At 42.7% G+C, this 7319-nt stretch overlaps 1 protein-coding gene across 1 annotated transcript in view; it reads left to right on the top strand.

Moving 5' to 3' along the window:
* The window catches only part of SLC45A4 (solute carrier family 45 member 4), a 50773-nt gene that overhangs the window by 5746 nt on the left and 37708 nt on the right, over positions 1-7319 (top strand). The gene's annotated exons all lie outside the window — the stretch shown is intronic.

Raw genomic sequence — 7319 nt, 5'->3', positions numbered from 1 at the left:
TCTTGAGAGACCTGACCTTGGAAACCAGATTACCATTCCCAAGAAAATAGCATTGCTGGATCAACTCTGACCTCTTCTAGATTAAAGGACTGGAACTATTGCATATGCTGTTTTAAGAAATGAATAACCTTTACCTTACCTCTGAGCAATTCAATGAAACTGTCTCCTTTTACCTATAAAAACTATAAAATGAGATAAGATGCATACTGTACCAAGGACTTGCCTATATTATGAAATAGTCAGATGGAGCATGGGAGAGTGGGGAAAGTGAGTTGCACATCACCTGACCAAGTTCCTGCAGATAATGCCAAATGATAAAATAACTTCATCTTGTGCATTTCAGAACCTGATAGGTTTTTGTTTTTTAAAGCAGGATAGATCCATTGCTGAACCTGAAATTGTGAAAAGCATGTGAAATAGCTCCTGGCTATCGTAGATTCAGAAGCTTTTGTGTTCTGTTTCATTAAAGCCACTTTTTTAAATTTTACTGTCATGCTTCAAACTAGCTTGCAACCTAGATGTCAATAACTTTTTATCCTTTAATTGGTCACTTGTCAAATCATTATTAATGGTTTAGCTCCTTGTCCAAATTTGATTATGCTTATGTACAACCTGTCTCTCCTACTTTCAAATGGCACAATACAGCTAGCTTCTGGTGAATTAGTTCTGTTGTTGTAAGGTACAAATACATTATCCAGATTCTTTTAAACACAGGAAAGAAATATTAAAACTTCCTCCTTTGCCTCCCTTTTCTCTCTTACCAACCTCATCAGTACTATAGCTATGCCATGTGACAGTATAAAAATAAGTTGGTTTCCAATATTAACCTCTAAATGAAGATTTAAATACTCCAAAGAGCATGCGGGGCACTTCAGGAAAAGAACTGATTTTAGGCAAGATGGTGAAGATGCAATGAATGATGTTCTAAGGCAAGCACCTTCCCCCTGGACCAGGAGACACTGGGGAAAGAAGGAGCAATGGGGTGACTCCTCAAGGCACTATCTATCCTCTGTCACATCCCTCACGCTTTTTGGTATAGATATTTGTTACTTCTCCTTGGCAAGTGAGAGGCCATATTCTTACTACTCGCAACAATGTGCCTGATTTAATCACCTGTGTCAGGAATCCCCAGTGGTGTGACCATGCTCTCCAAAGTAACCTGGCTGTTGTTCTGCATTGGGGGGGGGCGAGGAAAGCTGGGAGCTGAAATGCTGTAGCGGCCGTGTACAGGCTCTGCAGTAAAGGCTTCATGGCATATTCGGGGAGCTGCTGGAAAAAGTACTGCTGGCTGCATAAAACATGACAGATGTTGCTGTTTACTTGAGCCTAGCCTGACGGGCTAGAGTCGGTGCTTTCTTGCACATGAGACAAGGAAATGATTTTGCGCTGAGGTTGGCTCTCTGTCTGTAGGACTGGTTTGGTGGGGAAAGTGGCCTAGTGTAACAGTGAAATGTTGAGTCTTGCATGTTGCTTATTGACTGTTCCTTAAACATATCAAGAGTGTGTTGGACCTCTAGCTCCTCGCACTAGAAAAACTGTGGTTGTATTCTGCCCCATATCCATGATGCACTGGACAGATTTTGAGACTCTCTGAATACAGCCATGTCTAAAAACCCATATCTGTCTAACTCTGCTCTTGTATCGGCAGCTTTTAGTGGTGCCTTCCATCACAGCACCAAGACTCCATACAGGTATCAGTAATTTTGTCTCTTCACCCCTGGGCAGTAGGCTGTTTTTACAAGCAGGTTAAGAACCTCTGAAATTTCCCACAGCCTTTACATTAGCTAACTCTACAGTAAAAAATTAAACTCGGAGGGTTAAGTGTTTATGGATCACTTGGTCAACAGGCTGGTAATCGGTTGTTATATAGCTGTGTTTTTATTTTCAGCCTCTGCTTGAGCTCCTACTGTATTTTTTTTTTGTCTTCCTAAGGCTGGCTGTGATTCCCAGCTGTCCTGGTTGGTAGGCAGAATTCAGAAACAAAGCGCTGCAAGCAACTATAAAATCAGATCATGGGGGTGGACCTCTAGAGGATTTTTAATGTTGGTGTGCTATGCACATGTCCTGTCCCAAGGAAACCACAGTGAAGTCATTTTGACCACCTGTACTAGATGACCAGGTAGAAACAATTCCTATATTCAGGGGAACATCATTAAGTTAGTGAGAGTTGTTTAACTATCAATGTATTAGGGAAGTACCAGACTTTCTTGTATACAGTATGCATCTTTTTTTCCAAAAGCGGTCCTGATGTGGTACATATTAAGCAGGGCAGTAGGTTTTTTTCCACTGGAAAAGAAACCCACCTGGAGACATGGTGCATGGCAAGCAGCTGCTAAGATGGCTGGCACTTATCTGGCTCAGCCAGCTAAAGGGGCAGAGTCCTGTGCTCACCTGGGAGAGGGTTTAGCTACTGGCTGAGCACTGCGTCTCATGTCCGAAGCAGCATGAACGCTGCTGGTAGTATCTTGATGAGGCTTGTAATATGGAAATAATGCTTTATTTAAAGGAGTCATAATAAGGAACCACTTGCAATAAAGAACTAACACCTTGTTACTGCCTTTGCAAGGGTGTAGGGCCTAGCCTTATGTCAGTCTGGAAGGAGCGTGGCATCCCAGGGGGCAGTCTGGGTGAGGCGGCAGGAGGCTTCTGATGTGGCATTGTGACACTTCCCAGGAAGACCTTGCTTCTCAGAGTTGTGGCTGACCGTGGGATCTGAATCATTTTTCTATATTCTGCCTTCCAAAAACAAGTTGCATGTTGTATTTTTGAAGGCTTGTTGTATGCGAGACATTACAGTTGTACCCCTTCCCTCTGCTAGTAAACTTGGGAACAAGGACTAAAGATTCGGTGCCCTACTAAAGTTCCCAAAAGTTTGAAACTCTCTCTTGAATTGACACCTTTTTTGTGTCTTTTTTTGTTCTTTGGATTAAGTTGGTTTCAAAGCAGAAAGATATGAAAATTGGTAGAACTTGAGACCTATTGGAACCAGTTCTTTACTACAACTTTAATCTGTTCCTGTATTGCCATGCTCAAGTGACCCAACATTACCTTTTTAAAAATGCAGTCTCCAAGTAAGCACCTTGAAGACCTTTTGTAATCGTAACTGGGCTTTAGTAGCTTGGCAACAGTGAGGTAAGCTGTATTTATTACACTTGCTTTGAATTGCTACCTACTTTTTTCTGCAACCAAAGTTCCAAAATAAGTAGCTAACTTCTTTTATTTTCTGTTTAGAATATCTTGGCTACTTCAAACCTGCCAACTATGGAAATTTACAAAGGTGACTCCAGCTAAAATAGTACTAGCTGATTTGCTTAAATGTTTTCAAATCAAGAATTATACATTTAACCATTGTAACCTTCAGTCACCTTCTCAACCAGGGTAGAAATTTCACAGAAGAAAGGCTGTTAGCTTCTACACTACATAATCATTAACACTAAGTCTCATTAAATTGTGTGTGCCTACCAGTTAAGTATTCCATAGAGTTTTATATGCCCAAAGGCGCTGCAAAATCTGAACATTGCCTGTTCAGAAACTTCTCTCCCACCCCAAACCCCTCCTCTTACTTATAGCATACCTAATACTGCTGGCTCTATGAGACTAGTGCCACCAGTCCTTCTGAAGAGCAGCTGCTGAGATGGGCTATCTTGGGTCTTATTTAGTCACCAGCTGAGACCCTAAGGCAGTATCACAGTCCTACGAGTAGTAACCTCATAGAGTAGGGGTGAACAAAATGTGGCCTGGGGGCTGGATCCAGCCTGTGGGGCCCCTAAAAATTTTAGAAAATTAATATTTATCTGCCCCTGACTGCCTGTCATGTGGCCCTCGATGGCTTGCCAAAACTCAGTAAGCAGCCTTCTGCCCAAAACAATTGCCCACCCCATCATAGAGCATCTCTAACTTCAGTGAAGGGCTTCTTATATGCTCCAAGGGCGAACAGATCTATAGTTTCATAAGAACTGTAGGTCTGGTCTTATGGGTAGGCATTAATATAGATACAAGTCATTTTCTTTGAAGCATCTGTCTAGTTCAGTGGCTTTCAACCTTTTTTTCATTTGCAGACCCCTTTGGAAATTTTGAATGGAGGTGCAGACCACTTTTAACTTGAAAGTCTGAATAGTCACATTTTTGTTCATAGTCATCTTTAGTGGACTCCTTAAACATGGTCTGCAGACCCCCGTGGGGTCTACAGATGACAGACTGATAAACAGCAACAGGGAGTGTACTCAATGCATTATTCTTCTTTCACCAATGCAGAACAGATTGAGCAGTTGTTTGCAATCTGTTCCTCAGTGACTGGGCAGTTGAACCTGGCACCCAACTTTTCAGCTTTCTCTTATAATCAACCTGTGTGTGTATGCACACGCTGGGTGGAGAGCTGCTCTGTAGCTGTGGACCAGGATCTTGCACCAGTGATGGCATGGTCTGGAGCCAGGGCAGAGCTGCTGCCTGCATGCCCCTGCCCGCCACTTAGCTGTGTTAGTTTGAAGCAGGATGGGCAAACTGTGCCGTTGAACATGGATTTCTGACACGTTGGGCAGAGCCACACTCCTCTCTCAATTACAGTCATCACACTTGCACTCTGACGGGGCTTGCCCTAGAAACCTTTTGATACTGGTGGGACTCTGGCAGGAGTATGCCCCTGCAGGGAATCTCTTCACTTTGTTTTTTGTTTGCACACTAATCATTATTGATTACTTACTTGTAATGCAGCAGTAAGTGAAAGGTGTGCCACCCCAGTGGCTTAACACTGTTTACCTCAACTTCCACCCCAGCTGTGGTGCCAGATAGTCTTCCTTTTCTGCCCACTTGCCTCTTCTAGGGTGCTCAACTTGAACTGTCTTATTTCCAGAGCCCCCTTATCTCTTCAGGCTTGTTAGAAAAGAGTTGTTACATGTACTGTTAGCCAAGGGCTTTGGGGTAGTAAACAGGTGTGCACCTACTGTGAGTCCCCTAGTGCAGATGGTACTGTAGTGTCCAGATGTGTGCATCTGGGGGTGGGAAGGGACAAATGTTACTTTTGAAGGTAGACTGAGCAAAATGAGTTTTGCCAAAAGAGACTTCTGAGGTCACTTGGCTCTGAGCCTGGTAGTTCCTGCTAGCCCCCTTATGGCACTATAGGAGCCCCTTTACCCAGGTGACTGCCACCTTCACTTTTCTACCTACTAATTATTACCCCAGTGTAGCTTACAAAGCTGATTCAAATGGCATTAACCCACAACTTTGGTAGGGAGGTAAAAATCCCCTGGTCAGGTGCTAGAAGGGCATTTATTTTGGACCAGTGAATTACCTGGCTGTTATGCATGGCAAAGAAATATCCTTTTGCCTCCCAGCAGTGGCCTGGATCACGTCCTGTAGTGTCAGCAGGTACACTTCCTCTCTCTCCTGCTTTTTGCCTTTTAACACTTCAAACTTCCATTATACCAGGATCATGTCTTCCAGTTGCAACCATGGGTAGACTTTCCTCTTGCAGATGGTGTTTTCCCTCTTGGAATCTGATTCTTCAGATCAGATCAGGCATGAATGGGTTTGACCATATCCATTTCCCCTAAGCACAGCTAATACAAACAGCCCCCGCTCCAAGGCGTATGTGAATTAGACATGTGCCTTCCCTTCCCAGTCCCAAACTATGTTTTTTTCCTCAGCAGGTAATCTGACAAGTGCTCAGTGTTTGCACAGAAATAGTAAGATGATTCATCCTAATCAAATGTTTCTCCATCTGTATTTATTTAAGATTTCATATATTTAAACACTACTTAAAAACCTAATTGAGATAGTGACATGTGTACATGCTGAAACCAGGTAACTCTAATCACATTGCCACCCTCCTTTCCTGTACCTACCTTTTCTAGTGCTTGCTTCCCTCTGCCTTGGTGTGGGAGGTCTTGGAAGCATAAGCTGTTCTTGCAGTCAGATGTGAAGCATCTAGTCGTTGCACCTGTGAGGAGACTTTAGGCACTCTACCTGGGACTGCTGACAGTGCCTCGGTTATTAACTTCTTGGCTTCCAAGATGTAACTGCATTTGCCTTTTTTGGCTGAAACGATTTCATACCTCCATTTTAAAATTGCAGTGAGCAGAGGTGAGAGCCAAATGAGGGTTATCTCCTTCTAAGGCCGCTTTGCATAACTAAGTACTTCATATCTGGTGCTATGACCTTTAGAGACCAACCCTACTTTCTTAGCAAATGAGTACATAATTATATTAGTAAAAACACATCTCAAACAGGTGGAGATGGTTTTTGAAGGTTAGTGCAAGTAAATCTACCCACTGTTCTCTTGAAAAACAAAACCTGTGCAGACACTGGAGAGTGAAAAGAGGCTGTGCTCTTACCTGGAGCATGCCCTTACCCAAACTTGTTGTAAGTAATGTCTGTCTTTAAATACAGATACATTTCTCAGCCTGGCCATCAGTGCTGTGGGGTGAGCAGCCTCAATACTAACTCCCTTTTATCTTATTTTTAAAAAAATTTTTTGTTTTGAGGCTGCAGCTGCTGATTTGGGGCTACTATTAGAAGCCTTGGAGAAAACTGAGATGCTCTTTGTTTTAGGGTTGCCAGCTCCGTGGCTTCTAATAGCAGCCCTTTTGACAGCGGCTTCCCTTCACCATGACTGGCACCAATTATGATGCATTTAGAAAGAGTTGCAGTCGCATTAGAAAATGGGACTGAAAGATGCTATGCACTTACATGATGTATGCACTTAACCAGTGTTTGCTGTAATGTAAGTAATGTGCAGCAAGTTGGGACTGGCCTCGTGCTGTGCAGTTGGGTAAACTGCCTGCCTATCTGGAGAGTGTGCATCTCCATTTTAAACTGGAAAAAATTGAGGAGCTTCACCAAAGAAGGGAATGTATGACTTGCAGCCCTTGCTACATGACACTTGCCATGGAAAAAACTCCGCAATGCTGCAGTGAGTAATAGTGCTGCAGCTAAAGACCAGTTTCTTTTATTTTTTTCATAGTAAAGGCTCCACTGAATCTTATTGTTGTTTCAAAGGCTTTTCCCCAAGCTATTGAGTAATTCCTATGAATAGTTAATAAGCACAGAACTGATTGTCCGCAGCAAAAAGGTTCCTCGCTTCCTTTTTTTTTTTTTTAAAGGTGCATGAATTATTAAATACTCTGCGCTCATGGTTTTTAAAGGAAGTGTTCTCACTTTGCATCAAACAGATGCAATGAATTTTAACGGTCCTATTGGGTTGTTGCATGCTCTAGCAATGTAAAGCTACTTCTATATCAAGCATCATTCCTCCTTTTAGTCTGGCTATGAATTTTCTGCTATTCAGGGTACTGTTTCTCACATCGATACATTACATTACATTC

This window comes from Crocodylus porosus, unplaced genomic scaffold (assembly GCF_001723895.1).
Source record: "Crocodylus porosus isolate Cpor-Errol unplaced genomic scaffold, CroPor_comp1, whole genome shotgun sequence".
Taxonomy (NCBI): domain Eukaryota; kingdom Metazoa; phylum Chordata; order Crocodylia; family Crocodylidae; genus Crocodylus; species Crocodylus porosus.
This window is presented reverse-complemented; position numbering and strand designations above follow the sequence as displayed.